Source organism: Vulpes lagopus, chromosome 16 (assembly GCF_018345385.1).
Source record: "Vulpes lagopus strain Blue_001 chromosome 16, ASM1834538v1, whole genome shotgun sequence".
Taxonomy (NCBI): domain Eukaryota; kingdom Metazoa; phylum Chordata; class Mammalia; order Carnivora; family Canidae; genus Vulpes; species Vulpes lagopus.
The window spans coordinates 40067041-40085022 of NC_054839.1; the positions used below are offsets into that span (position 1 = coordinate 40067041).

At 34.6% G+C, this 17982-nt stretch overlaps 1 protein-coding gene across 4 annotated transcripts in view; it reads left to right on the top strand.

Annotated features, from left to right (window-relative positions):
- PCDH9 (protocadherin 9) overlaps positions 1-17982 on the top strand; it is an 885767-nt gene that overhangs the window by 535573 nt on the left and 332212 nt on the right. The gene's annotated exons all lie outside the window — the stretch shown is intronic.

Here is a 17982-nt window from a genome sequence, read left to right on the forward strand (position 1 = left end):
GGGCAAGATCCAGGGTCCGAGATCAAGTCCCACATCAGATTCCTTGCAGGGAGCCGGCTTCTCCCTCTGCCTATGTCTCTGCCTCTCTCTCTCTTTATGTGTCTCTCAAGAGTAAATAAATAAAATCTTAAAAAGATGTTCCTCCCATATATAGGAATAATCACCATGGTTGATAATATGTAGAACATATGCTCTGTATTGACAAACTCTGTTTCCAATCTTCGCTTTGTAATAACTATTTGGCTTTGTGCATGAATAAATTATTAGGTAGATGTGATAAGCTTAGAATAGTGCCTGGCCCTCGGTAAGTGTCACCTGTATTAACTATTACTAAGTTACTTGATCTTAGTCACTCTGACACTTGGTTTCTCAACCATTAAAATGGATATTTCATAAAATAATGACTGTTAAGAACCTAAGTGACTCATTTCTGTATGACATGCAAGTGTTTGTGTTCAATTGTGGTTCATTCATTTTAAATCAGCTCCTAAGTTCTGAGGAATTTTCTGGGTTTAGAGAAAAGATCTAAATGCTATACTTCTATATAGTCATTGCTTTATTTACGATGTTTTATATACGCATTTAAAAGCATGCAACGTACCATGACAACACTTGACTGTAATATTTGTTACAATCATTAATGAACTTCAGAAATAAATCTCTAGTGAAAAATAAAGTAAGGATAAGAGGAACTAAGCCAGCAAGCTAAGGCCAATGTTTGTACAGGAACATCAAAAGTAGGTGGAAGGGAAAATGAGAAACCATAACATAGGAACTTTACAAAACAATCATAAGTTTTCATAATTTACAAAATAACTTACAATAATCTGATAAATGTTTCTTTAGAATATTCTGTTCATGATTTTTTAATTACAGTTTAAAAAGAAATTGTTTCTAATTTTTAAGTAAAAGAGAAATTCTTTTTTATGCAAATATTCAAATACAAAACACGTACTTTAAAAGGACACCAAACTGTCACTGAGGCAGAAGGTTAACTAATACATATTTTTAAGAAATTTCTTCAATACCATATGTGCTGTTTACTTTAAAAAACTTTTAAACATGTTTGTATCTCAAACCAGCTTACTCACCGTTGTAGAGCTTAAAAGAATAGAATTCATATTTATAAAACTTTAAAAAATAGTAAAAGCATTGTTGACAAGTGGCTTTTTATAAGTTCAAGGCACTTAAAATGAAATTTCACATTGATTAGATAGCATTTTTAAAAATTCTATTATCTTAAAACTGCTGTCTGGGCATTGTGTTTATGGTTTTCTAAATTGCTTTATAAAGAAGTTAAGAGGACAGGTACCCTGATGGCTGTACACCCTTTAATGATTTTCTAACTACGGTCAATCCATTAACCTTTAAGACATTCATGTATCACTATCTGTATCTTCTGGGTTTGAGGCTAAAAGAAGTTTTAATCCACATACCTACTTTGAATAGTTGAAAATGAATCAATATTGACACATAAATAGATGTTCATGTTTTAATAGTATAAGGGAAAACAAATATATAAATTATGTTAGGATTGCTAAATGTAGTGAACATTTTGTAGAAAATGGATGTTTCTGTATACCAAGGGTGTACAGTTTTATGATTTTAGCAGGATATGTATGATCTGCATTCCAAAACATGCATGCCAATAAGTTATAGAATGAGATCCACCTATGCACATTTAAATACAGAATTGCTTTCTTTTTTTTTTAGCTAGATTTTAGATTCACCAAGAAATAGATGATAGTTACACATCATAAAGACTTAATTTCAATAGCAATATGTTAGTTCTTAAGAGGATGATGTAATCAATGAAAAGAGCCTTAATATTTGGAGTAACAGATCTAAATGAGTTTTTTTAAAGATCTTATTTATTTATTAATGAGAGATACAGAGAGAGAGGCAGAGACACAGGCAGACAGAGAGAAGCAGGCTCCATGCAGAGAGCCTGATGCCGGACTCGATCCCGGGTCTCCTGGATCACGCACTGGGCTGAAGGCAGGCACCAAACCACTGAGGCACCCAGGCGTCCCTGGAGTAACAGATCTAGATAACGATCTTAGCTTCACCAATAACTTGTCATGAGAACTTTAGGAAGTTTATAACCTATCCACAGATTTCCATGTTTTAAGCATATATGTTAAGTCACCTGAGAAGATGGGCAGGTGTATTTAATTTTTCCTTTTATACCTTTGCAATGTTTCAGACAATTTTTTGTACTGATTAAAAATAACTAATGTTGAAGCTAGGTCTGATGGAATAGGATTTGATTACTAATATTACGTGACATGTTTCCATTAGACTGCAATGATTATAATGATCGCTTTTGTAGATGATGAGTAATTCAGTGATTCATATTATAATATGAAGCAAATAGTTTCTATTTTTTAAAGGTAACAATGCTGAGGTCAGAGTTTACTTGGGATGCCAGAGCTAACTTGCATGAAATAAAGTTTCTGAAATTGTGGTTCTTCGTGTTGTAAGGATCGAGATAAAACACCTGAAAAAAAAAAAAAAAAGCACAGAAACGGACAATTGTTAGATGCCCTTACCAAAATCTGGACCTATAAAAAAGAAAAGGACCTATTTGTGAATGTTAAAATTGTCTGGATGCAGTACTATATCGTTATATGAGTTTAGGGGAGGGGGAGAGGAGAATTGAGCAATCTGCCTCTTTCAAATTACTTTGTGTAATGCTTGAAGATATACTAGATTAATAAAAATAGGAATGAAAAAAATCTAAAAAGGAAAGGGAAAAGATCTAAGAAGTTAAACTCCTCTTTCTGCAAATAAGAAAACTGACACGAGGTACTAAACTGATGGCTCAAGAGCAAGAGCTTCTTGGTGACAGGGCTATGAAAGCCAATGATACTATTATATAGTAAACTATACTGCTCTTATATTCTGAGGAAGGATGAAGAAGGGTCAGAAAAGGAGGTGGTATTTGCTCACTGCCAGTTAGAGATTCTGTACTATGCACTTGAACACTATGTATTTAATCATCCCAAGGGTAGACATCATTATGATCACTTTAGGGAGGACACCTGAAACTCAATTTCCTTAAGTTACTTTTTCCTTTCACAAGTGAGTCACTCCCAATAATGGATGGGATTCTCTCTCTCAGCCTGAGTACTGACTGTAGATCCTGATTAGAAGTCAACATTCTTGACTACTTTGTAGAAGATAGTAACATTATAATCAGAAATATTCACAAAACAATTACTAGTACCATTCTCTGCAAAATCAATCAAAATTTGAAAGCCAGATACATTTGCATTTCTTTTGCCCATTTAAAATATTATTCAAAATTGCAAGAAAGTGATATTTATGATTTCAAAAAAGAGCACTTGGAGAAAAATCAAACCACAGGTAAAGACACAAGCAATAGGCTTCCGAAAATAGCACACTGATCTTTCTCATTTGTGTTTATTGAATTTTACTCTTTAGTTTCAGAACTGAAACTTAAAAAAAATCTACAAAACGCAAATGAAGGATTTTATCAGAAAATTCTCAGTCTATTTTTACATATAAGGAATGTGAGGCATGTAATCAGGAGTTTAAATTTCTTATTTCCACAAGAATCCTGTCTAGTTTTCTCGTGACATTAAATAGACCTCACAAAAATTTAAGATTGGAGTAGTAAATGGAAATACAAATCATGACAAGAGTTAAATTCAAAGATTTATCAGGAGAGATTTAGAATTAAATACACTATGGGTGTCTCCATGGCTCAGTTGGCAAAGCAACGATGTTTGCTCTCAGGTCATGAATTTGGAGCCCATGAATCAGGTCCTGATTTGGAGCCCTGTGTGGGGCTCCACACACAAAGAGGAGCCTGCTTCAGGATTCTCTCTTCCCCTCTCTCTCTGCCCCTCCCCCAGTCACTCTCTTTCTCTCTCAAATAAATAAATAAATTTTTAAAGATGAAATATACTGTGATTTGTTTTTAGAATCATTAGATGGTAATTTAATATACTCCATTGGAAGCATCAGTTAACTACACTCTTTCATCCGAATTCAATATAGGTTTTCATGTCTATAAGGAAAATTTTTGTTGAGTTTGTTTTTCTGTAAGGTTTAGAGCATCTTATAGAAGTGAAATAAATATTAGTTAAGTTAAAGTGAATTACATTAAAGGCAAACACTTATTTTACAGATGATTGATTCAAATTCACATATCCACAGTTGTAGTGTGTTTTTTAATAAATGCAAAAGAAAAGTAGTTATTACTTTTTTCTAATCCTTACTGTTAATTATATTCCTTTGATAACCCTAATATTTAATGAAAAACTCCTATATTCATTTTACAGTTTTTAGAAAGAAAACTAAAAATGGCAGTTTGTAGGTTATACAATTCCGAAGTATAATACAAATTAACATAATGGCTTGCCCACAGAGCCCATTTATATTAATATTAAACTATACTACTGATTATCCATCTGTATTCAATAATTTTTCATCAGTAACATATAAAATGGGAACCCTTTTTACATATAAGGGTTGTCAATACATTGTTGACAGTTCTTTTTAGTTTATGTTATAGAGTCAAGCAGAATGTGAATTTTTAGGATTAAAACAAAATAACTGGGCAGCCCGGGTGGCGCAGTGGTTTAGCACTGCCTTCGGCCTAGGACGTGATCCTGGAGATCTGGGTTCGAGTCCCACATCGGGCTCCCTGCATGGAGCCTGCTTCTCCCTCTGCCTGTGTTTCTGCCTCTCTGTGTATCTCTCATGAATAAATAAATAAAATCTTTAAAAAGAAAAAAAAAACTGACAATTCCTTTGATAACTGTATCAGACAAGGTTTATTTTAGAATATTCATTTACCAGGTGCCTGGGTGGCTCAGTCAGTTAAGCATCTGCCTTCAGCTCATATTGTGATCCAAGGTCCTGTAATCGAGCCCCATAGTGGGCTCCCTGCTCAGCAGAGAGTCTGCTTCTTCCTTTCCCTCTCCCATTCCCCTTGGTTGTACTCTCTGATGCTCTCTCTCTCAAATAAATAAATAAAGCATTTTTAAAAAGAATATTCATTTACTATGGATATAAATAAAGATTTTTAAATCACTCTCATAAAATTAACACCATAGATTTTAAAATGTTATATTAATTGTATGCCTAACATTAAATATCTTGCTTGATGGTGGGAAAAAATCTGATAATTTGGAGAGGATACAAATGTTATAAATTAACTCCCCATATGTGTAAGTGAAAATTCGTATTAATATTTAATTTTATACACTATAAATAAAATTCAAAATAATATATCCTAATTTTAGACTTAGACCTTGTCATAATTCTCTAAATGTGTTGATGGCAACAGAATGATACCATAAACTAATTTCATAGCAAGTTAATAACACAAAGAAGACAAATTAATTGAAACTCTGTAATTATTTTAAAGAATTATTAAACTAAATGTTAGGAAAAAATCTAAATTATTTAAATGAATGCCGTGGAACATAATAGGCTAGTTGAGTCCATATCTAGATATCTAGATATTGGGCTTATGTAGTGACAATAACCACTGAAGTTGAAAATGGATTGTGTGTTAGTTTGCTAGGACCATTATAATAAAGTACCAAAACTGGGTGTCTTGAACAAAAGAAATTTATTTTTTCACAGTTCTGGAAGGTAGAAACCTGAAATCAAGATGTTTGCAGGTTTGGTTTCTCCTAAGAGCTGCAAGTGAGGCTCTGTTCCAAGCCTCTCTCCCAGCTTCTGGAAACCTCAGTATTTCCTTGGCTTGAAGGCATTCTCCATGTGCCTTCACCATCCTTCCTCCGTGCCTGCCTCCTGTGTCTGTCACTGTTCAAATGTCTCATTTTGATAAGGGCATGGTCCTATTCAATTAGGGTCCAGCCTAATGACCTTATTTTAACTTGATCATCTACAAATATTTCCAAATAAGGTCAGCATCACAAGCGCTATGAATTAGGATTTTGACTTTTCAGGGACATAGTAAAATACATAACATATGGACTTTGTATAAATTCATTATATGACCAAGATTTTCCAGAAATAGTGGTTGTTGCATATGAATATAAGGAAATATATTTGTTTCACTTAGTGTCACACAACTTCTATCTGTCCTCATATAACCTTCACTCTTCCCACTTGACCAAATACGTACTGTCTTCTGGGAGATACATCAAAATACATTCGTGTCATCAAGTTGGTAAAAGTTCAGTATTTTTAAAGATGCTGGTCTAAATGTTTGAATCCTAAGCTAGAACTAAGATAGTAAGGTTTAGTAGCCTTTTATATCAAATCTCGATTCTTTTCTTCTTTCCACATACATTTACTAAATACCTACTATGTGCTGCACTTTTTGTTAGGGATATCTCACTATGAATTATTTAAGTCAAATGAACAGATTACTTAAAATTACATATTTTATTTTGAAGCTCAATTTATTTTATCTTTCAACAAATATTTATTGATACCTACCATATTCTAGTATTCTATTAGGTGCTGGTAAAACAAGACAAATAAGGCCACTCCCCTCATGGAACTTAAATTCTAATAATATGACAGATAATTTAAAAATGCTAGATGAATAATTTCAGATAGGAGTGTTAATAGAAGGAAAATAACAGGATAGTGAGGGAGTCATGTTAGGGAGACATTTATACATGAGGCTACTTTACATGCAGTTAAGGAAGTCTTCTTGGAGGAGGTGCACTTTAGCTATTTATAAGAGAAACCAAGTAAAAACTCTTGAACAGATATGATTACCTATGTTTAGTGGACTCATTTACACATTACATGTATAAAGTAAAATTTTCTGAGCTTGTTTTTTGTTTTTGTTTTTGTTTTCTGCGTAGTTAAGAGTGATCCTTGTAACACATGTGTGATGGCAGAAAGACCCTTTGCTATCTTTGTTCATTTCATGTAAGTTGTCTCAGCTCAAATAGCTACTAGTTAATTCCAAGTGAATGTCTTATACCTGTGTTGTCTTCTTGCTTTTCTCCTTACTTCCACCTTCTTATCCTCCATTTGTATTTGGTTTTCTGAGTTGTTAGAGAGAGGCTCAGGTTGCTTGTTAGGAAATACTGCTGTAACACCTCTGAGAACATTGGCTCCCTTTCTGTCAACTTGGCACAATTCACACATCTTCAATTCGCTTCATTATTTATTGTTTTGTAGAACAGTGACAGGATACTTGGCTGGGAAAAAAAAAAAAAGATGGAAGGCCGCTCTCTGCCCCAAGGACATGCAATTTAAGTTAGACAATTCAGACATAAAACACAATGGCTGGGAAACTGTTTTGTTTTCAGTGTGAAAACAACCCGAGTTTCCATTCTTGTTTGCAGAGGTAAGATACGTTTTCTTAAAGAGCAAATAGATATGGAGAGATAGACAGTACTATCTTTACATTTTATTCTTTGTTTTAGACCAATTACTAGCTAAATTTCACCCCTATAGTTAAATACTAGAAAAAAATTCCATGATGTAGGTAGGCTTAGATGCATAAGCATACATGTAGGTATTTCCTTAGCTTATTATTGGACAAAAACAAATGCAGTGGATTCAATGAGGTAAAATCAAATTCAAAACCAAATGCAAAATGACATTGAATTAATTATTACCAAAAATGTAGGTGAAATATTTCCTTAAGTAGTCTGAAAATGCTTTGTATATCAAATCAGTGATCTGAAAGCAGTAGGGCAGAAATTATTGAAAACAAATGTGAAATAATAATTCTACAATGAAAGAGTAAAATCTATTGAATACACTAGATTTAAAAAATCTGAGCAAACAATAAAAAATTGTCTCTGTATTAACAGTGAGCTAACTTATACACAGTGGATGCTCAACAAATATTCTGGAAGAAAAGGAGCAAGAAAGATTCTTCAGAAAAAGAGTACTTTACATTAAGTTGCTTTTAAAATTTTGGTCTATGAAAGCCAGTTGTTCTGGAAATTCTTAGAGGGTTCTCTCCATAACCACTCCATATTACCATCTACATTTCTCCAAGAAATTCTTATCTTACTATGAATTGCTTAAATCAAACTAATGGACTACTTAAATTATATGTTTTTAAGGGAATAAATAAAGTTTTGATGACAGTAATCAAATAAATACTAGTATTTCTCATTTCAGGTCCCTTTTAGTAATGAAGCAGTTGTGGGTAGGACACCACCACATATGTGAGATTGATGTGTGCAAAGAAAACATATAGGATATAAGATCCTATAGGACAAGAGAGATGAGCAGAGAGGGAAGTTAGACAAACTCTTAGAAAAACAAATTACTATGTACCAGTTGTCTTGAAGGTCAACCATAGCTATGTATGCCACCAAAAAATGTTGTATCTTAGTTACAAAAAATGGTTGCTAGTGTTTTGTTTATATTTTTATCACTCACCTCTTCGAACTGTTCTAAAAGAAGAGGCAAAGAAAAATAATCACCCTAATCTGCCTTACTGAATATAGGCTGCTAGGAATTATAACTATAGAATCTACAGAGACAGGGAAACAAATAAGTAATTTAATTCCCAACCTCCTGAAGCTCATATCTTTTCAAATCATTCAGTGGATTTTATTCATTGTGCTTATTCCACTGTAAAATTAGATGTACAAAGAAATACATAATTCTTTTATTTGCTATTGGTTATAAATCTTTAGAATAAGCTTAGGCTACAGTTATTTAAAACTATGTATCATGACCACATTTGCCGGGTTTTTCCAATATTTAGTTAATACTACATAGACAGATACTTATTAAGATTCATTTAGTTGTGAAGCTAAATATAGCTTACTCTCAAATTATGTTGGTGAGGCATAATAATATATAATACAACACTGCACTTAGTACTAGGTACGTACACTATTTGTCAGGAATAAATTATGTAGTTAGGGGAATATAATGGCGACTCTCTATGGCAACAAGAATGAATTCAAACATGCCCATTTGTAGGTATTGACAGACCCTAGATTTTCATAATTTTTGTTAAGACTTACTAAAGCTATTAACCGATAAAATATTATAAATTTGGAGTTCTTAACTTGTGATTCATAACTCCACTAGATCCATGGACCTAGGTTCAACACTTCAAGTTTTCTGTAAAACCCCAACATATACAGTATTTGCATTACGCTGGAGAGATTTCATTAGATTTCCAAAAGACACTGAGAAAACAACAATAATAACAACAACAACAAATAAACAAAATTGAAAATGAGAGTGAACAATTATTTTGTAAAATTCTTGTCCAGTATATTGATGTTTCCATTGCTGTGGATGTTTTATGAAACATCCAAGTGTCTGGGAATAACAAGAGTCGTAAGTAATAAACCAGGACATTTGTGAGGGCTTTAGAGTTTGCAAAGACCTTGCACATGGGTGACACCCTCCCAAGTTTTTCCATCCTTCCCTGTCCTTCCTTCTTCCTCCTTCCCTTCTTCCTTACATTGTCATCAAGCCAGGCACTATGTTAAGAACGGGCATCTTGTGTCCACTGTTAGATCCATTTTAACAGATTTTTTCCCCTCCCTTTCTTTTCTCAGCTTTCTCTGCTCACTTTTTTAGATAAAATGTGCTGACAGCCACCCTACTAGTTCTAAAGCTTGATGTCCTAAATAGATGATTTATATTTTGAACCTAAGGCTGGCATTATAGCTTCCTTCTATATATCATAGTTCCTCTTTTTATTCGGTTCACAAGTATGTAAGGAAAGCTTCACTTTCCTTAACTATAAAAGATGAAGAGAGTAATAATAGCCCACCTCGTAAGTTTGTATGAAAAATAAAACTGAGTATAAATCTCATATATTCAAATATTTTGCTCATATCTGAAATATAACAGGTCAAAGCAAGTATCAATAAATGCCAGCCATTACTAGGAAGTAGCTAATGCCACATGAAAATCTCTTGACTCTCACAATATAGTCTGTTGTGAATAGGAAATTTTTATCATGATCATTAATAACAATAAAGGAATAAGTGTTTTCCTGTAGACAATCTGGCACATTGTAGAACAATTTTTGGGAAGTGCATTCTGGAATCTGCCTGGCTAACATGGTGAAAATTCTTGAACTGTTTGATTGGAGTACAGAAAGATACACTGTGTCTGTCTTCCCAGGTAGTTAAAAAGAAAAACCTATTTTTTAATTCACTTCTGGCATTTTCTACAAATGGGGTCACCTTATGGAGCTTCTGGCAAAATAGCTTTATGAGGTTTCTTCGAGAGCAACCAAAAGATAGAAAACTATAGAACATCAGAAGCCAGTTGGAAGAATCTGTGCATGAGGAGCGAATGGGACCTGGAGCCAGCTGGAGCCGAGAACAGACATCCAGCAGAATTCCATCTGGACTCAGGCAGAAACTACCCTTGCAGCCTGCGAGGCATGGAGCATTCCCTGGCTTTGACCTGGTCTGCTCTGACCACAGCCCCTTCCACATTTGACCTGCTCTGTTTTTTAGCTCTGACTTCTGGATGTGCCCCTGTTGCCATGGCTACCAGTCCTTGGTTTTGACTCAGCCTGGCTTCTGGTCACAGCTTCTGCACTCATGCACAACCGGCTGCTCAGTTCCTAGCTTTGGATTAATTTGCAACCTTATCTGTACACTTGCTTCAGGCCTCTAATTCAACAATAACCTCTTTGGTTTCACTCATTGGATTGAGGTCCAGACCCAGGGTCCCAAAAATGGGCCTGGAGGGGAAAACTTCAGTTTGATTATTTGATGTTATTTGGGTCCTGTCCATGTCTCTCTTTAGTGGATGGCTCTGAAACAGCACTTCATTACTCACCTTTAGTGGCGAATACTTCCCTACCTAATCTAATCTCTCTTGAAGCCATAAGTAAATCAATCCTGCCAGCATGCATTTACTCTTCTATGAATGGTTCAAGTGTTAGCTTACATGAATTTATATCAATAATTCAATTTAAAATTATAGTGAGCATAGACAAGGGGAAAGCATGTATAGAGGACAATACTGGGCAGAGAATCACCACATAAATAATAATCAGACTATGCCAAGTACCTCACAGGTACATTAAAAAAAATAATAACAGCAACATGAAAAACAGAGCAAAGGGAGTGCATTCATAGGTGGCAGAAATGATGTATGTTGGGGACACCACAGAAGTCTTCCTTGTGGAGGCAAATTTGATATGGCTCTTAATGAGCGAGCAGAATTTAGGCAGAAGCTGGGCAATGTATGTGGAACTAGCAGGATGAGAAAACAATGAGGGAGAAAATGTGGAATTGTAAGATATGGAACATCATCAGGGAAGTAGTTAATTTCTATTTTGGCAAGAGGATACTGTTGGTATAAGAAAATACTCCCAAGAACAAAATTGACCAGTTGGCTAGAATTTTCCACAGAGAGTTTCAAAGCTTCTGTGAGGAGCCTACATTTTCTTATAAAATTACTGTTAAGACATGGCATATGTTACTTATACCTTGGAAAGATCATTTTTTTATGTTGTATGGGGGAAATACTGGGAATGGGATGGCAGAGATAGGGAGAAGCCTCAGAAATATTCCAGGCAAAAGGGTATAAGTGCTGAAACAAAGACAGTAAAAGAGAATATACAAGAAAGAGTGGATGGGAGGTATATGGCATAGAGTAGACATGAGAAGGCTGCAAAGTTTATAACCATATCTGCACTTCCAAGCATATTATTTTCTATGGGGATTAATGAAATTTTTAAAGGAGAAATGAATCCCATTTATCTTCTTAGAAAGAAAACTTTAAAAATGGATTCTTTCTTGAACTTCATAGAAGTTTTCAGAAGCCACAATAGCATCTAGTACAGTGGTCCCTAAACTTGGTGTGTATCAGAATCATTTGAATAACTTGTTAATTTTTTTAAAATGTCATAGGTATTAGGTAATATATTTAAATCTTTATCTTGGAAAAAACAAGTAGCTATTTGGGAAGGGATCTGAAAATTGCTGATGGCAGGACACGAGTATCTAGCCTCAACCCTCAGCTTTCCCTGAAGTCATTACAAACTGCCACTAATGCTCTTTTGACCCGATGGCATCGTTATAAGTTATTTTAATGGCAGCTCAATAAAATGAATTTCTTATTTGTCCTTATCCAACATAGATAAAATTATACAGACTGTAAATGGCATAATTATGTATGCATGCAGACAAATTATTCAGAAGAGAATTTCAATAAAATAAATCTTGAAGCTGTTTAGAATCACTTTTTTCATTTTTAATGGGAATGACTATTGGCCAATTAGACAAGATTGTATTTTTTATGTAGCTAAGGGGCTAGTGAACTTATCCCTCACTGGTCTGGTTGGATGGATTCAGTGTGCCCTGCTAGCAGAATTACAGTTGAAAGTCTGTGGTTCTTTTTTTATCTTGCTCCAAGCTCCATGGTGCTCAGCCAAGCAAGAAGCTCCTATTGCCTTCAAAGATGGTTCTTCACTCGAATAAGCACTGTGGGGTGCAGAGCAAGAGGAGAGTCTGGCCTTGTGTAAGAAGCTTTAACATATGCCTCGTTTTAGATCAGACTCCACCTAACGAGGACTTTATGGAAACTCCAAGTCATGTACACATCTGTAATTCACAATAGGAAATTATGAATTACACAATAAACCAGATTAAACTGTATGTTTAAAAGAGATTTAGGATATTAGGATAAAAAAGTTAGAAATAAAAGAATTTTCATATCTGATTCTTTTTATGCATCTAGTTTATTTGTCAGGAGATATAGTAGCAATTTATAGGTCAGTGGTACAGATAACGTATATGTAGGAAGACACAAAACATTTGTAGGATGTACGTCCTTTTATTCTGTGAAAAAATATATTTGGGGATATAGGCCACTTTTCTATGTTAGTGAAGATACATAGTTATGAAAATTTTCATCTTTATTTCTCAAATCTCTTTTTGTCACCAGCTACCAAAGATGATAATATATGCTCTGTTCCCCCAGACAGTTCTAATTCAGCAGCATTTTTCTCTCATGCTGTCAGGTTCTGCCCAGATTTTTTTTTCCTTGACATTTGTAAGGATCCTACTGCCTTCAGGGCTATGAAATAATAGTAATGGTCACAGAGTATTCCAGTTTTGTTTTGTTTTGCTTTGCTTGAATGAATATACACCTAAAACTCCCAGGACAGTAAATTCCTAGGTTATGTAAGTGAGAAATCTGTCAAAATATTTATGAAATATCATAAGCCAAAATATCATTAGGTACCACAACTTAACCAGGAATAGGACACATTTATCATGTATCTGGTTATCTCCCTTCACATCATTTAAGCTACGGTTGTTAAGACTCTCTATTGAGACCAGTTTATTAAAAAGATGCAGGAAAAAAGAAGATACTGAATAGTGTCACTTAGCATTAAATATATAACATTGTTACTTATTTTTAAAACCATAAGAGAACTCTTGATATTCTGTGGTCTCAGAAGATAATGACAGCTGAAATCTAAATTAGAAGTATTTCAACTCAAAATTAGTTATAAGTCTAAGCCACTAATTTTCTCCCTTATAGTGTTCCTTACTAATTTTTACATATATTCTGCTATGAAACAGAATTATTTAGGTTTTCCTTTCTTTGTCTTCTCTTATTTGCCTTTGACTTCCTTCACTCATTGATGCTACATCTCCCATTCATCCTTTCCCACTTATCTCTTCACATACATCTGAGAGTTTGCTGCATGCCAGTCCCTTGCTGGATACTGAATATGCAGTATCTTAGACAATCCATCTAACTTAGAGGAATTGCCTAGTTTTTTGACATTTAAATTCTGTTTTCCACATTGTCTTTTTCTTTTTTAAATATTTTATTTATTTGAGAGAGACAAAGAGTACAAGCAGGGGTGGGGAAGAACAGAAGGACAAGCAGACTTCCCACTGAGTGTGGAGCCCAACATGGGCCTCGATCCCAGGACCCTGAGATTGTGAGCTGAGTTGAAGTCAGATGCTTAACCGACTGAGCCACCCAGGTGCCCCCACAATGTCTTCGAATCATTTATTATACTAGTTCTTTTGGGTCTTATCTTTTATATAATTGAAATGTTTTGTGTTTGTTATTTTTCCCCTCAAAGTTCTTAGCTGTACTGAAAGGATTAAAATTTCTGGAAGCCTTCCCATCCTTACTCCCAACACACACACACACACACACACACGCACACACACACGATAATTTTCTAGCATGTCATATCACTGACCTGTAGGGAAAGTAAGCCTGAACTATTTGATTGATTGACTTTGAGTGATTATATCCTAAGAAGTACGTGTATTAATTTCTGCCAGTACTGTGCTGTTAGAACTCCAGAACTATATGGTTAGAAGTATAAATCAACCAGAAAATGTAGTTTATTCAAAGTCCACCATTCCTCCTTGCATATTTAGAGATTAGGCAGTAGCTCCACAGTTCCACAGACAAAATTTGGCTTCTGGCCTCAGTTTGTATACCTGCATATAGATTTATTTGGTTTATGAAGAACCTAGTTGTATTTGTGTCTGGATAAAATTGTGAGCCAATTTTATCAATTTATTTTCAACATTTTCATTGGAGTTATGTAACAAATCATGGTCCCAGGGTTGATTCAACTGTGATTTCATGGTCTAACCTAGATAAATAAGGGTAAACCTCAGGGGATCTCTCAGTGGTAAAGCAATTTGAATTAGTAAAATATCCTGGAACTGCACATGCAAACAGCCAGTCTTGTTGAGCAGACAATATGACAATATTGGTGCATCAGAGTTCTCATTCGTGGCTTGTGGAAGGCAGAGAGCTTTGGGGAAGAGCTGGTGAGGGGTAATGAGAAGTGTCACTTAAAGTTACTTCCTGGAAGTAAAGATCAAAGTGAAGGACACTCATCCTCCTGGCACTAGAATTCATATCAAAGTGTCAGACTTCAGAGTTATCTCAATTCTGCAGTTACAGCCAGAAAGGGGAAATACGCAGTAAACTTTCTATAAGAAATAAGGTTCTTGGGCAGCCCAGGTGGCTCAGTGGTTTAGCACCGTCTTCAGCCTAGGGCCTGATCCTGGAGACCCAGGATCTAGTCCCATGTCGGGCTCCCTGCATGGAGCCTGCTTCTCCCTCTGCCTGTGTTTCTGCCATTCTCTCTCTCTGTGTCTCATGAATAAATAAATAAAATATTTAAAATAAAAAAATAAATAAATAAATAAATAAAATAGAGATAAAGTTCATCTTAAAATTCTTAGTTCTTAGTTTTTATTGCCTTATTAAAGAAATAGAAAATGATAGCATAATTATGGCTATCGCTAAACCAACATGTCGCCAAATCAAAATTCTCACCTCAAAAAAGGGGATCCGGGATAAAGATTCATACATGGACCAGTTTTTCACTATTTTGTTTAAATGCCAAATTATTAAATTTTCCCTTTTTTTTCTAATATCCTCACTTGTATTTTCAAGAATTATTTTCTCTTAAGCCTCTCTATGAATTGTTTTAGATTTCAGTTATTTGTACTAAACGACTAATAATAATATTGTGATTGATAAATTGCTAGGTGTATTTCTAGAAAGCATCACTAAGATATTTGTACTATGTAACCTTAAAACCATTTCTGCAGTTTGAAAATAAATATTATAGAGAAAATTTTTTAAAAACCCAGATTTTATTTTTGCTTCCAAAAGTCTTTACGTGCAAATTTATTGGGCATTAAAGTCAAATATATGAGTACACAGATCATTATTATAAGTTGGAAAAGTCAGTAATCAATGTTGGGACACACCTCTTCTTTCATCATCTCAGGCTACCTTGTCTAAACACAATCTATTGCACAGATAATGGAATGACAAGATGATAAGACCAAAGAAGACAAAAAAGGAAACTCAGTGTGAAAAGGCTGAGGAAATAAAGACAAGTCTGTAGTGCAAGTACCCAGGATAGCTCTTGCTTTCCAGGTGAATGAAGCTGGTGCTAAAGGCATCAGTGTTCCTGTGCTAATCCCACTTTTCCAAGGAACGCTTACCAGGCTGCAGTTTCTCTTCCTCCAGTACTCTTCCATGTTCTAAGCCCCAATAAGTTATTATTTGCTCAACCGTATGGCAGTATGTTAATATTTTCAATTCATGCGTACACACACACACACACACACACACACACACACACACACACTGGAGACAGAGAGAGAGGAAGAGAAGGAAAGAATGAAATTTCAGGCATTTATATGGTTCTGAATGTTCGAAAGATTTAAATATTTAACCCTTCTCAGGCAGTGAGACCCCCCCTTTTTTTCCAATAAATCCATGGGTGGAGTTAAGATGAGAACAAGAGAAGAAACAGGAAAGAACAGACCAAGGCAGGGAAGGGAGGGAGAGGTGGGAGGTGGTGGAAAGAAGCAACAATGGGAACGAAGTGTTTAAAAAGTTTCTCAGGGAAAATGCAGCAGGATACATGTACTTTAAAATTGGAGAAGAAAATTAAAACCTGCTAAAGAATAAGGAAACACTCTTTCCTGTGCTTCTTCTGTCAAACCTACAGAACTATACCCTAAATGGAGAGATAAGCCATATTAAACTGCATCTGGTTTCAAATGTTCCAAGGTCTGTTTTAGCATAGTTATTTTTCCATAATTCATTCTGAAATTATTGGAAGAGTGGTCCTCCCCAAGGATGTGAAACTTAGAGACACTAATATTTGAGTCTATGATTCTGATGGTTAAACTGAGTCTCTTTTTTTGGTTAAAATAGAGAATGCACAAAATCAGCCTTCATTCAAGACTGAAATTCTTTAATTCTGTCAATACTTACTGGACCCTGCTATAAGGCAAAGGCTACATTTAACAGTAAAACAAATATGACCCTATCTTCATGGTCCTTATAAACTAGTGGGAAAATAAGCCAATTTATCATTGTCTTGGTTACTTTCTATATTTTTATCATTTTAAATATTTTAGTTACTTTTCCCATCATTGGAGATAATTTAGATTTTCCTTTTGCTTTTGTTGTGCTTATTTTGTTTGCACAAATGGAAGAGAACATGCAAATAACACGCAAGGGACTTGACCCTGACAGTGGCACTTAAAAATATGACCTGGGGCAAATTAGTTACTGGACCTCTTTAAATCTATTTTCTCCTTTGCAAAAAAAGAGGATACTAGTTCATAAGTCAGAGTTTGTTGAATATGATCATTAGTATAAAGCACCTAGTTTAATGACTAGAAAATAATAGATGCTAAAAAATGTTAGTTGCATTTTTTTTCCTCTCCTGGCTATTAACATAGTATTTCATCAGTTCTGAAAAGCCATAGATTGCAAAGCACAGAGTATCATTATTTTATGTACTGTTGAGAAAATAATGCTGACAAATTACAATATGATACCATCTTAGCACATTGATTATATGACACATTCTGAATCTAGAATGCATGTATGCATTTTAGGAAATGGGTGTTTAAATTGTGCTCCTGAGACATAGCGGTGGTGGTGTTTTAAATTTCAAGATAACTCATGTTACTGGATATAGAAAAAAGATAAAATTGATAACTGTATGTATACACATCCATGTGTGTGTTGAGGAAGGACGTGGAAGTAAAAAGTAAATTAACCAGTAAAGGATCATGACTGAACATTACCCTTAAGAAGGGAGACAGAACATAAAGACTCCTAACTCGGGGAAACGAACTAGGGGTGGTGGAAGGGGAGGAGGGCGGGTGTTGGAGGGGAATGGGTGATGGGCACTGAGGTGGACACTTGATGGGATGAGCACTGGGTGTTTTTCTGTATGTTGGTAAATTGAACACCAATAAAAAATAATTAAAAAAAATAAAATAAAATAAATAAAATCCTAAAAAAAAAAAAAAGATCCGCTTACTCTGTAGTTTAAGCGATAGACTGGAACAAATGCATAAAAAATCTTTAAAACTTATAGGTACCAAAAATTATAAATACCTCTTAAGTTAAAATAGAAATTGTTTTATTTCTACGGGAAATTAGAAATACTCAAAAACTAATTCAATTTAACATAATAGTATTTCTTATTGTATTCATTATCTTTAAGTGGAAGAAGTTTTACTTCTAAAT